The following is a 15204-nucleotide window of genomic DNA, read 5'->3' on the forward strand; positions in this document are numbered from 1 at the left end:
AGGAGAGCCTGACTGCTTGGTGGTGCTGTCTGACTGGGTGCCGATGACATGTCACTCTGGTTGCCATGGCTTCTGGCTTGGAAATGAGGACTCTTAACAAAGCAGGAATGTCTCAGATCTTGGCCCCAGTGATCTCTATCTCAGCAACCGGAATTGGCTTGGACATTCTGTCTTAACTTCAGGACACAGAGTGTGCCAGGGAACAAGGCATTCACCCATTAACGTTCAAGTCAAATCGTCTGATATTTATGGGTGCCGACGTCCTTACAAATGAGGGTGCCCTTTCTTAATGCTGCTGGTGAATATCAGCCCAGCAGGGGAATTGTGTACAAACAGAAAAAAACTGTCCTTTCCTCCTACGCTCTACTTCCCAGAAAACCTTACCCTCAGACTTCACAAACCTGTTTTGGTTTTGTGTTTTCATGGACAGACCTGTTCAGAAGCCTTAAGAAAGTCAAGTGGTGAGTTTGGCTGAATATGACTAAAACAAAAACAAAAACTACTCTACAAAATGCCTTCAAAGGTGTTCCCTTTTCTTGCACCTTAATCATAGTTATTGATAACAGCACAGAAGTAGGTGACTGCCCACTATATCTGTGGTTTGAAACCCTTGCCTCCTAAAACGATTAAACATGGGGAGGAGGGGGCAGGTGGCATTTCCCTGCAGCTCAGATGGGCTTCTGTTGGAATTCTCTCTCCGGTTTGCAGGCTGTGGGTTGTTGCTCTGTCCACTTTTGGGACAGCCTCAGAGCTTGCTACCAGGACTTATTTGTGATTGTTCACAGGCTTGGGTTTTGACCGTGAAGCCAAGTCACTGAGATGCTCTTTCCACACATTCTTTCAGTTCCTCCCTATACCCCGATCCCTGGACTTTACAGTTCAGTGGCTTCCAGGCTCACCGAGGCAATAGCCTGGTCATGTTGATAAGTGGCATTCTTCTCACGCTGGTTAGGATAACAGCAGTCACTCGGAAGTGGCAGAGAAGACAGCCAGCTCCTCGGAGACCTAGGGGGAAGACAGCCACGGCAGCCATTCTGCCAGCTCTGATTGTCTAAGAACACCTAATTATGAAGACTCGGGACATCGAGTCATTTATGCTGGGGAAGCTCCGAGCATCCCCATTTGCCTCTTGGACCCTTGTCTGCTAAACTGGGAAAGACTTGCCATCACAAGGGGTAACAGTTAACAACAAGGCCAGAGACCATGGACTGACCCCTGGCCTGTCCTTGTCTGTGTGATTTGGGGAAAGCTATTTATCCTCCTGTGCTTTAGCTTTATCATCTTAAAAAAAAAAAAAAAAAAAAAAAAAAAAACAGGGAAAATCAAATTACTTAATCCCATTGGGTGGTTGTGAGGATTAAATGGAATGATCCATGTAATGTAACAGAAGATCTTAATATGTGCTCCATCTTGATTCGGTCTCCCTGAATATAGCGACTAGATTTACACTCCTAGTTGTCCTCAACTTGAGAACAGAGACCGTGTGGACAGGCTGTGTGTGCCCTGAACTCCTAGCACAAAATCCGGCATATAAAAAGCACCTGCAAATGTAAACTATGATTATTCATAATTAATGTATTGAGGTGAGGCCTGCCTGGTGTGGCTCAGTGGTTGAGCATTGACCTGTGAATCAGGAGGTCATGGTGTGATATTCATGCCCGGCAGCTGATCAATGATTCTTCTCATCACTGATGTTTCTCTTTCTCCCTCTCCCTCCCTCTTCCCTGCCTCTCTGAAAATAAAAACATTTTTAAAAGAAATGTATTGAGGACACCATTTCCCACCTGATGTTCCTGGGCTCTGCCTGTGAAGGTTGTGTCTATGACACCGAGGACTGCAGATGCTGGCACACTGTCCTGGGGAAGAGGGAGTGACTGTTCTCTCCGCGGCGGGAGTGGGGACAGCCGACAGCAGTGAGCACGACTTGTCACTGATGCTGAAGAGTTCTTCCTAAAGTGCCAGGACCCGCCTTCCGATCACATGTGGGGCTGCTGGAGAAGCGTGCTCGCTCTCCCTCCTGCTCGAGAGGCTGACTGACAGCAAAGCTCACATGTGCTTTGGGCCCTTGCCTGTTTGGATTCAGATGACAGGCACACATGAGCTCCACAGATACAGATGGGCCCAGCAGGGATAATCTCCTCTTCTTTTGGGACTAATTATCTGCGGTGACTTATGCACAGACACTGGGATCAGTCGCGTGCCCAGCTGACTCCCCAGCGGGAAGAGCAAGACAAGAAATGACAAGCGCTAGTTCACTCAGATTCTGTCCCTCGAGCCAGGATGATCACACTGTCCAGCCAGCCGCAGGACAAGGTCCAGCCATCTTCTCTCCATTCCCTGGTCTGGTGAGACTTCCGCCCCAGGAGTAGTACGCCCTGATGCCAATGGCCTGTGGAGAGATCCTGGATGGAGGCCACCCAGGGGAGCTGGCACAGGCAATAGGCTTCTCAGTGGGCTTGTTTCTGTTGCCTCAGATAAGTGGCTGAGACACAAAACTGAAGCACGGAGTATCCCTGGCTCCCTCTTCTCAAGGAAGCCATACATAACTGAGGTCTAGACCCTCCCTCTGTTGGTTACTAAGAAGCAACCCATCAACTTCACTATCCATCCAAAATGCCAGGCTAGCTCCTCTCCTCACCACTTCCCAAGTATGAGAAGAAGAAAAGAACATCATCTACCCACTAGGTCAAATCTTATAACTCTAGTCATTTTTGTCTTTTTGGGGGGGACTTGCTTCAAAAAGAAAAGAAAGTCTCCAAGAAAATCAAGCCAAAAACACAGGGTGTGCAGAGAGAAGGAGCTGGCATCTCATTTTGTGGATGGAGGTCAGAATGAGTCTCTCTGGGCAGCAGACCACTCCACCCACCAGGCAGAGCATGACGTGAGGGGCAGCCCCCGGTGGGGAGGGTGGGCACACCTCTAAGCTATGGAGGCATTTCCCGAGCCAAGAGCAAAGGGAAGGAGATCTTGGTGCTGGGGGTTAGGGGTGTCCCGCTGGGAGAGGCAGCACAGGGGGCAGGCTTGGAAGGAGTCTGGCTCTGGGAGAAGGGAGATAAGCATTAAGCCAGAGATGAGCTTGAAGTTTTAAACGAGACTAAAGTGACCTGGATTTTTAGATAACTGAAAGTTGTAAAAAAGCAATGGATTCTTCCTGAGACTTCATTAAGGAATGAGAGATAAGAGAGTTGATAGAGAATGGCTGACAACAACAATGGGGAGATGAATCCATCCTCCATCCCAGGTTTGTGCCTCATCAAATATTATACGTGCAAATGACAACTATCTAGCAATCCTGAGACCCTCACAAGGCAAGTGGATTCAGAATAATATGTTGACTCTGTTGAAATATAATATTATAAACTCTTGTTTAACTTCTCTGATAGAAAACTAATACCTCCTATTAATTTCACTTATTACAGAGAAAGAAAAAATGCATAAAATTCCTTCTTAAGGGATTTTCATTTAAAGGTTCAAACCTTCAGATGTTTACATGTCTGCTAGGGTTTGTCATTTGATTAATAAGTAATGTTATTTGGAAGATATTGGAACAAGTGCTATCTTCTTTGGACATGCGAGGAAATAACCATAGCATTTCATCCCTTGTTAAAGCTTTAGAGAGCAATTATATCGTTATATAATTTTTATATATTGTGTTACTTTCTAAGCTTCTAAGAAACCAAGCCTAAAAAAATGAAGAAAACTCCAAACATTAGTCAAAGGGCCAAAGAGGTAATCAAATGTGGCTTGTTTTCATGCAAACAACCAATATATAATAGAAGCAATGCCCTCACCCTTTGCTCAAGAGGCCCCACTTAGTCTAGGGGGAGAGAGATACAGCTAGTGCCAGACAGTTGCCATGGTAACTGCTATGTTCTTGATGTTGGGTCAAAAAGTCCAGGGCAAAGGATATTGAAAGATTGATATTGTGGTTGTGGGGAGGATTTTACTTTAAAAAAAAAAAAAAAGGTTCTTGATTGTTCAGATATTAAAGAGGCTGTGGATTATGTGGTGGTGGCCTCCAGAAATGAGCCCACCACTTGCAGATCTGACCAGCATCCCTTCAGTAGAATTTCTTTTTCTAGATGAATCTCTCCAATGTAGGAAACTAGTCCAGGAAAATGAGGGGGTTAAAAATAAGAAATTCCTGCATCTAGGGAGACCCTTCACATCACCCTACTTGGCACTCAGACATGTTTGAATGACAAAAACTTAACATTTGGGACCAATCATTGCAATCGAAAAATGTCTCAAAATGGCTCATTCCTTTCCACCTGACCTTTGCCGTCAAACGAGGTAAGCCCTCTCTCTGTGTCCTTTTTGAATATGACCCAGCAAAAGGGTAAACATGAGGATGACTGTGTCTTACTTATGGAAAATAAATTCTAATTTTTTTTGGCAGAAACCAAAATTTGAATTAACTTAAGAAGTATGACTCATGTCCCCTCAAGATATTTCCTTTTAAGTTGGATTATTTAAACAGAAGGAAATGTGACAAAATGCTTATAATGAGGCGAACGACATCGCGTTCTCATGAAAACGTAATGGTGTGGCTTCAGCTCCGGGCACATCAAAGGCTCACTGGAAATGTGATCAGACAGCTTCCCAGCATCAGACTCTACAGCCGTGTGCCTAAGCAAACCATGGGAAAGCCGATCCGATGGGAAAGGAAGAGTATTTCTCACCTCATCCTTGGAAGGCTAGTTCCTCATGTCCAAGCGGTTGTCATCCTTAATGAAAATGAATTCAATAGAGCACTTCCTGTCAGTGATAAGATCTTGTTTCCCAGGCTATCTGCCTTGGTGTTCATTTATTAGGACACATCCACGCAGCTCAGGAGGCACACGGATGTCGCTGGCCTATTGATGGCATTTGTTCTGTAATGTACCTTTCAACCCTTATCAGATCTCATCTATCAGAACCAGTCATGGATATAATATCAAACTGTTTTGAAAAGCTAAATGCAACGCTGAAGTGGAACAACAACAAAAAAGATGTTTGCCCTAGCCAGTTTGGCTCAGTGGACAGAGCATCAGCCTGTGAACTGAAAGGTCCCAGGTTCATTTCTGGTCAAGGGCACATGCCCAGGTTGTGGGCTCAATCCCCAGTGAGGGACTTCTAGGAGGTAGCCAATCCATGATTCTTTCTCATTGTGGATATTTCTATCTCTTTCTGAAATCCTCTTCCTTCCTCTCTGAAATCAATAAAAATATATTTAAAAAAACACAAATGTATTATTAAAAAAAACACACATTTTTATAATGTGGCAGGTGTTGTTATTATAATTCTAAAACATCATTCTCATTTATTCTAATTTCTTTCCAAAGGGAAACTGTAACCTCAGTGACACCATCTTGAGACCTCAGTGCCTTCTGATATCATCACTGGACAGACATGAATTATCACTTACTGACACCAAACCATGATCATAAGCAGGAACCACTTATCTTTCCCCCACCTTCACTCCCAGTTTGACCCTCCTCCTTCCCCAGCCTCAGTGCCCATCTGAAAGGTTCACCCTCAGGGTGGCTGGCGTGATTGCCAGGGAAGAGAAAAGCTGGTTTTGATGTAAAAAAGTCAACATGAGGAAGACTGAGATTATTCTTCACTATACATTTTGTTGACTATAAAGGGCAGACTTTCTGCCACAGGTTTTGTTAAAAGAAGACATCACATCAAGATGCAGAAGTGAAGAAATTGATATTCATCTACTCTTTCCGATCAGGTTAAAACAAAGTTAGCTATGTGCAAAAGTAAGGTGCTGGATGTGAAAAACATCTTCCAGTTTTAAGGGCCAAGGCTCAAGTTAAAAAAAAAAAAACTTCATGGGTCTTACATGCCTAAAAACTTGTTTTTGTTTAAAAACAAAACAAAAAAACACATTTTGATTATTTTAAGCCCAGAATGCAGTCACCCTTCAAAAACACAGCTTCTAACCGTACTTTGAACAATAATTTGTGGGCTGATTTTTCTTTTAAAAGTGACATTCATTATTCGCCAATTGATTTAGCTATCTTGAAAAATAGCCAGTAGGGTTAAAAAAAATTACTTGGCCAGCTTTTGCCTTTTTCATTTCTGGGACATATTAGTTTTGCTTCAGTAAGCACCTCTGTTCCACGAGCAGCACTTCTAAAGCTGAAACAAACCTAGTGATTATGTTCACTGTAGTCAGGGTTAGTTGTTATCAACCACATATTTCCCATTGAAAATTCAAAATTAGTTTTTCTCCTTCTTAAAAAGCAAACATGAAATGTTTTGAGCAATAAGCATAGATGACTTTTTAGGGATAGTCTTAAAAACCCAATGGTTGCACCATCTTTCATGGTACAATTGGGAGGAAATAGTGGGCATGACTTTTCCTGTGTACCACATTTAGCAAGTGCTACCCAGGAGGAAACACTACCAGGAGAGGCAAATGCATCCTGGGGATTGATGACAGCCCGAGATTGCCAATGGACCGAGTTGACACCCAAAGTCCATTAATTCCAACTAATCATTTTGCCCTAGGATACGCTGTTCAGTTAAGTGGCTCAGCCTACTGTAGCTTGTGCAAATAGCCTAAAATAAACATACTGACTTACAGTATATATCCCCTCTCCCCCTTCTGCCGTTTGAATTCTGCATTCTGCATAGAAAAACATAAATGTGCTGCTTCTGGGTCAGGTATCACGCTAGTGGTTCATTCCCTGTAAAACCAGTAAAGGAAACTATGATAGAAATGTAGAAAAATCCCTTCAGATCAGAGTTGGAACTGCCTTACCAGGATTTGAGAATCCCGTGAAAAAATCTCGCTTTCAAATCCCACCAAGTTCAGAGCACTGCAGCAAAAACAATACAAAGCAGTATTGTTCGGATTTCACTTAACAATAACAATGTGTGATTTTCTTAAAAGATCTAGTTCCCATGATTTGATAAGTAGAAGTGGTGGTCGATCATAGTTAATAACCACTGAGCATCACACTTTTATGCTCTTTAAAATTCTGTTTTCAAACTATAAAATTACTTTGGTAAAACACAAACATAGCACGCATTTCTGTTTCTCCCAAAGCTGTAGTGGTTAGAAAGAAAACATTCTGCAGTCATAAGCTAAGGCCTGCCCTCCCCACTTTGTCAGTGACCCCCATGAACATTAACCACATTGCAATGAGGTGCTCTCTCCCACCCCCAGAGACTGTGAGCTCCTAAGTTCACCTGCTATCTCCTGTTGGTTTTTATATCATCTAGTGCCAAGCCCATGGCCTACCACATAATAAGTGCTTAATTAAAGTGTGTTGAACTAAAGTGTGAGGTTAGTATATTCAACAATCTTCTAAAAGAGAAACTAAATGGTGACTTGAGACATATTTTTGGTCCAACAGGCAATATTCACAGCATTTACAGTTTGGAAGAGGAAAATATTAGCATTTTTTGCAGGCTGCTTCCCTTCCCCCATTTGTTGTTACTCTTCTTCCCTCAATGTCTTTCAGGAAATAAAAAGTAAGACAAACAACATTGTATTCTCCTTCCTTGGGCCCCTCCCATGCCCTTCTTATGATTCATGGGGCAAACGTATGTCAGTGAACTGGAAATATCGAAAACCCAAGTCTCTGATCTGTAAATATGAGAGGACTTCTGTAAATTAAAACCAATTCCACCTACAGTTATGAGATGCTATTTATTTCCAAGTATTGTGATGGTTGAGAAAGGACAGGAAAACAATGGGAAATCTCAGAAAAGATAATAAAACATTTCAGAGATTTCAATGAACTTAGGTTATTTAGGAGAGGTTTTAGGAAAGAGAGAGAATAATCTAAATCTGGAGTGATGAGAAGACATTTTCATGGTGATAGCTAAGGAAGGTTAAAAATGCTTATATCTGGGCTTTTGTTTTGAATGAACATATATTTAGAATACCCCATAGGTGGAATGTATATTTTTTTAAAAGATGGCTGTGCTGACATGATAGAAGAATGTCAATGAGAAGTTTGCCCAAATATCCGTCAGTAACTGTCCACACTCAATTTCCAGGATCCATGCCAGTGCCTTTCTCAGGGGCAGTGGTGGAGCCACGCTATCCTGCCTCACTTGTGCAGGAGCCGGGCCCCAAATGTCTTGAGCAACAAGCAAAGATGGCTTTCAGGGGTAGTATTAGAAACCCAGTGGTTGCACCAACCTTCATGTAGATTTGGAAGAAAACAGTATCTGGGTCAGATATCACACTAGTGGTTCATTCCCTATAAAACCAGTAAAGGAAACTATGATAGAAATATAGGAAAATCCCTTCAGAGTTGAACTGCCTTACCAGGATTTGAGAATCCAGTGGAAAAATCTCACTTTCAAATCCCACCAAGTTCAGAGCATTGTAGCAAAAACAATAAACAATACAAGGCTGTATGTTCAGATTTCACTTAACAATAACAATGTATGATTTTTTTTAAAACCTAGTTCCCAGGATTTGATAAATATAATTTTTCCTATTATACAAACTCCTAAATCTATACATCTAGTCAAATTCCTTTACCTTTGATGTAACCTAATCATGGGAGTGGTATCCTGTCATCTATGCCATACTCTAGAAACAAGTCACAACTCATGCCAAACACAGTCAAAAGAAGAAGGTTATATACATAGGCAAGAGAGTCCTCTTAGAATTCTATCACATTGACCTTCAAATTTCCCTATCCAATGGCCTCCTAGATCTCAGTATCTGAAACATCAAAACTATCAACAAATTATGTCCAAAAGCAGATCAACAATCTTTGCTTCAAAACTTGCCCTCCGTACTCTTTTCAAAAGCTCAGTTAACATTTACTTAAGTCACTTGAGTCAAAAACCATGGCAATCATCTTTGATTCATTTCTTCTCACCATTCCGACAACGCCAAGTTGAATTGATGTCCTATTTTCATCTCTACCGAGTCTGCGTTTATCAGGCCATAGTCTTTTACCTGGACAACTATAATGGTCCTTAAGTCTTTAAGCTGGTTCCCATGCTTATATCTTGCCCACTCAAATCTACACCATAGTCGACGTTTTACCTTAGTTGAATTTAGCTCCTTTTGCAGCTTTTTGAAGCTCTAGAGAAATGTGGCAATGAGCACTTTCTATGAGGACGGGATAAAACTTCCAAAGCTTTATGCAGCCAGGCCAACAGAACAAGCTTAGCCAGCCTCAAAGCTGGGTACTGAACTTTGAGGCCAACCTTAGATAGTATTGACTGGTCTACACATTTTCTATTCATTCTATTCATTGTGCATCTTGCTTAGAGACACCAGGTTGAAAATACAGTCACTGCCTGTAGATCACAGATGTTATTTTTGCAATGTTTATCAAAATAACTGCCAAATTCAGGAGAGTTCACATAAATTCATGCACTGCCCTATCAGCTGGATCATCTTTCAGGAATCACTTAGCCTCTTCTATCGCACTTTTAATGAGACCATTCACCTGCCTATAGCAATCCCTTAGAAAGGCTAAGAGGATTTGTGAGGAAATTTCTCCAATCCTATTAGAAAAATGGTGTGTAGTCAATTCACTAAATGATTTTTTCATATCAGATAGATATGTTCTGATAACTTTTACATTTTGTTGATTTTCGGGCTTGAACATTACAAAATACCTTAGTAATCAACATGAAAAATTCACCTCAGCTTTGCAGTTTTTTTAGGCTAATTTCTTAAACTTTTACAGCTCTTGCCAAAAACAAGAATGTAATATTGTTCTGATTTATCTCGTATTTTGTCAGAATCCTTTCTTCAGAATTAATGAGCCGGATACCTTGCTCCAAAGTATGTGAAAGGTATGGTTCTTAAGGAATTCTGCCACAAAGTTGAAACTAAATCAGCCTGTATGTCTGGGGGGGGAATTATCATTCTGTGAAAGCAATAACTATCCCTTTATGTAATGTAAATGTATGATGATGGATCACAGAGAAAAATTACTTGATCTATCTGTGTGCAGTAAAATAATTGAAGGCATTTCTATTTTCTGATTCCTCCTTCCAAGTTCTGTTGAAAGACCAAGACCAGTCAATAAACAGCTATGGGGATGGGTCTGAGTTTCTGGAAGAACTACAGGCTGTGGTGGCTGAGTCCATTGTTCTCCCCTCGCTCTTCCTTACCTGTGTTAACCAGGCTGTGTCTGCTCCCATGACGGGCTTGGCTCCCTCAGCAAGCAGTCCGGAATCTTTTCCAAGGACCTCCAGTGGCAGAAAGCTGTTACTTCAAGACCAGCTTGACAGGCTGCCTGGGGAGCCACAGGGCTGAGCAATTTCTCAATCTCCATCTGCCTTTCCTGTGAACAAAGAGTTGGAGCTGAGAATCATAACTGTGCAACAAATCATGAACCATCTATCTCAAACATTCCTCACTGCAGAAAATGGTGTCAAAGTATGAGCCAAGAGCTCCACAGTCACTTCCTCTTCCTCAAAACCCAATATACAGATGAGAAACTGAGGCAAAGAACTGATAGGTGAATTACCTGACGTCACACATCTGGTCAGTGATGAAGCCATGTTTGAGCCAGGTCTCTCTATCTTTTTCAGTGACTTTCATACCTAATGGTACATCAGGCTCACTGAGGGGCTTTTAAAAACATCAATGCCTGGCCTGATCCCATAGTCTATGTGGCCCTACAACCTGTATTTTAATGATCTGTCCCTGGTTACTGTGCTGTGTCTCAAAATTGAGATTCCAGCCTCAACAGACATGCGTTTGATCAATGACTTTTGTGGGAATATTATTTTCTCAGTCTGGATTAAGTTTTTATAGTACAGGTAAGAGCTTAAGCAAAGATAGCCAGTCTAAGAATAACTTGTAGGCAAGTATATTTAACAGTATTTTTAGGACACTGTTCACCCAGGGTCTGGTACATGGTAGACGTTCAATAAAGTTTGCTGAATGGAATGGAAATAAATTATAAGTGAATGCAGGGATTCAAACAGATTCATGCACACCCATGCTAGTAGGAGCACAATTCACATTAGCCAAAAGGTGGACCCAAACCAAATGTCCATTGATAACTGATTTGAGAGAAGCAAGTGTGATGTATACACACAGTAGAATGTTATTCAGCCTTAAAAGGAGGAAAATTCTGACATTATACAATATAGAAAAACCTTGAAAACACTATGATAAGTGAAGTATGTCAGTCACAAAAGAACGAATATTACAGGATTCCATTTATATGAGGTGCCTAGAGTAAACAAATTCATAGAGACAGAAAGCAGAGAAGAGGTCATGGTTACCTGAGACTGGGAGAAAGGACAATGGGGGGTTATTGTTTAATGAGCACAGAGATTCACTTGGAGATAAAAAAGTTCTAAATTTAAATGGTGGAATAGGTGCACAATAGTATGAACTTTGCAGAACTGTATACTTCAAAATAGTTAAAGTGCCAGATTTTATGCTATGTATATTTAACCACAATTAAAATTTTTTTAAAGAATTCTTTTCATTAGGCTTAAGTAATTCCTTGTGATGTATGAATTCATGAAACTTGGAAGATTTTCCCATTCTTTCAACCAACTGAAAAATTCTATCCACTTCCAAAATCTCTTTTTTAGGCCGTTTTTCTTTATGGAAAGTTCAACTATTTTCTCTGCCTTAGACAACAGATTCTGAAACAGATACATCCTCAAGTTATGGTTTGCAAATTTGACATCCATCCATAAATGATTCCCGTTTTGTATTTGTTTGGTTTGATTTTTGAGTTCTTTCGTGGCAAAGAGCTCTTGAAGAAAGCAGAGGAAATGTGCTAAGTGCCGTAGGTGATCTATCAGTGGGATAACTTGACCTTGTGGATGCTTAATGATGCTGGACTCCCATCAACAGTGGAAGTGGTTTTAATAGAAAGGCAGCTATACGAAGCCATATGTGGCACTGCACATTCGTTTTGTTATATAAAATCGATTTCTTTCTTTTTTTTTAATGAAGCAATAATGCACTTAATGCCATCTACAAAATGTTTAGGGAACCTCATTATTCCTTCCCACATTTAACATTTTCCTGCAGGAACAGTCAAATCCTGTAGGAATGCTAAAAGTCCTTGGTAGGTTAAGTACTATGTTTTTTAATAAACACTTTATAGGTAGAGCCCCTGAAAATTCTACTTGGCTAGTTTGCCAGCAGAAGGCAATCACAAGTCCATTCATTTTCCCCCCTGAAATCCCATCAATGTTGGGGTTAGTGGGAAGGCAACCACTCTTTCCTGTCTTAAAGCAGTCCTTGCCCAAGAACATAGACACCATGGGGTTTGGTTAGGAAGAACTGCCAAAATAATCCAGCTTGTCTTTTCTCAGTGTTCCCGAATAAGCTTGTCAGTGACGATCGTTCTCCTCTGTGCAAAGCTCTCCCGCCCACGACCGGGTTGTGTTGAGCAAACCCAGGAGGAGTGTGGCACTGTGAAAAGAACACCAGCTCTGAAGCTGGGAAACCAGAATTGAAGTCCCAGCCCAACCAGCGGGGGAATCTTGAGAAATCGCTTAACTCTTCCTGGTCTCCGTTTCCTCATCTGAAAAATGGGCCAATATCTCCTACCTGGCAGGAGGACGGTAAGGATTAAGTAAGATATCTTATGTGGAAGCACCTAGCACATCAACAAATATTAGTTGAATCTTTCTGTAGGACGGTTTTGTAGAAGTTGGGTGAGACAGGCTCTGAGTCCTAAAGCATTCCCCATGGCTTGTTTTGCCTGAAACACTTCTTGGAGGAAGCGGGTAGCGAGGTGGCACCAGCCTTCCAGGATGACTGTGGTTTCGATCGTCAGAGAAAAGAATAGAGGGCACCAAGTGTAACTAAATATCAAACACTTAAAAAGCAGGGTCTCATCCTGGCCAGTGTGGCTCAGTCGGTTGGATGCCGTCCTGGGTATCAAAAGGTTGCTGGTTCGATTCCGGGTCAGGGCACATGCCTGGGTTGTGGGTTTGGTCCTCGGTATAGGGCATGCAGGAGGCAGCCAATCTATGCCTTGCTGTCACATCAATGTTTCTCTCTCCCCTTTTCTCTTCCTCTCTCTCTAAAAATCAATTTAAAAAAAAACAAAAACCCACACACAAACAAACAAACAAACAAAAAAAACAGAACGAAAAAGACAGGATCTCTTTGGCCCACCACAGCATTGGCCATAAACGTAACTCTTCACATTGTGACCAAATCAGCCTTTTATTGGAGCTAGAGAGAAAGATTTGAACCTGTCCTGCCACCTCTACCACCAGAGCTGTCCTACAGAAGATACAGAAAGCCCTGTGCTCTCCTCTTGGCTCTTTAGAGTGTATTTACTCTTGGTTTCTTGTTTTTTTATTTTTGTTTTTTTATTTTTGTGAAGAAGGCACTGAATTCATAGTCAGATCTGGGTCCATGGTTTTCTTTCCTCTGGAACTCTGGGAGATGCATTTTCCCTTCCTTGCACTCCCTTTCCTCACCTGCCACTGCACGTGACTGGCTGTGCAGGTGCTGTTAGTACCAGTTTGGCTGGGGCTCCTGAGCTCCCCTCTTTCAGGATTGCTAACCCATCCTCATGACCTCATCCCTTAATGATAATAGACCCCTGACCTTTAGATGACCAGAGAAATATACTAAGGACACGATTGGATTTAGCAAAATTATTGGATAGATTTATTTCATTCCTCTGAAGTTTATTTCCTTTGCTATGTACAGAGATAAACAGTTGGGGGAAAAGGCAAAGAAAAGATTGCAATATAGTAAATTTCACATGATTAGTTGTGACTAGTAACAGCTTGAAAACATTTTCTCTGAAACCTTACTATGTGTAACCAAATGTTAAATTACAATTGAGACGCAAAAGGAAATCTATACTAATAAAAGGGTAATATGCTAATTAGACCAGGTCAACTGGACATCTTCTGGATGTCTGACTTCCTTTCAGACAAAGCCACAGTGGCAGGGAATGAGGCAGAGGTGGTTAGGGGCAATCAGTCAGGCAGGGGAGCAAGCAGTTAGAGGCAATCAGGCTGGTGGAGGAGGGTAGTTGGGGGTGATCAGACTGATAGAGGAGCAGTTAGGGGAAATCAGACAGGCAGGCAGGCAAGCGGTTAGGAGCCAGCTGTCCTGGATTGTGAGATCAGGCCTAACCATCATCTGGACATCTCCCAAGGGGTCCTGGATTGGAGAGGGTGCAGGCTGGGCTGAGGGACCAACTCCCTGACACCATGCACGAATTTCATACACTGGGCCTCTAATAAGTATAGCCAAGAGCCCTAGACTTCCCAGGCAAAATCCCTTCTCTTTGCTAATGCAGACTTTAGAGAATGGTAAGTTAATAAGGGGACCAGGCCACAGAGGCAGAACATGATGCTCCACATAAAAAGATAGAAAGGGGGGTGGGCAAAGCAGCTCTGGGAATGAAGGAGACAGTGGGGGTTTGACATGAAAGATTTCTTCAGTAGCTCTTGGTGCAAATAAATCAAAACAAAATCAAAGAGGAAGGAGGTTTCAAGAGTATAACTGTGTGTTGTGTATTAGATTACCCTGGATACCCATCAAGAAACACAAAGACAGAATGGAATGGCACTTTGGGTTCACGGTCTGGGTCTTGAAGGCAACTCTGAAAAAAACAACATGGACCACTGGATTTATTGAAATGTGAAAATATAAAAATATTACATCATTTGAGAGAGAGTCTAGGATAGGGGTGTCGAACTCAATCAGAGAAGGGGCCAAAATCTAAAATCCAGCCTAAATCGCGGGCCGAATGGTTTACTGAACAGTCATAAACTGACAATGTCATAAACTGACAGCGGAGTGCAGTGATGACAGCGCGGTGCGGGCCACATTGCAAGGCCTGGCAGGCTGGATTTGGCCCGCGGGCCTTGTGTTTGACACATGTGGTCTAGGAAGCAGGTCACAAGAGAGTATGCTATTCTCATTCATTCATATGTATATTTTTGCATAAGCAAAATTCCAAAAGAACATAAAGTTAAAATTGTACATAGTGGTAATAGCTGGCTAGTAGAATTTTCAGTGCTTATTTTTGTTTCTTTGAATTTTCTAATTATTTTTACAATGAGTATATTATTTCTGCAACCAAAAGGAGGAAGAAAATAAAATTCAATTCAGCCTAGCAGCTTGGGCACCAATGCTCAGTGTTATACTCTGTTAAGGATTATGTTTTGGTCACCTCCTCCTAATATCTCCTTAAAGAAAATCCCTACTGCCTCTTTCCCACACGTGTGTCCCAGCCGTGTTTGATTCCCATGAGTGAGGCCACCACC

The sequence above is a fragment of the Pipistrellus hanaki genome (genome assembly GCF_964339955.1).
Source record: "Pipistrellus hanaki genome assembly, chromosome: 17".
NCBI classification, from domain to species: domain Eukaryota; kingdom Metazoa; phylum Chordata; class Mammalia; order Chiroptera; family Vespertilionidae; genus Pipistrellus; species Pipistrellus hanaki.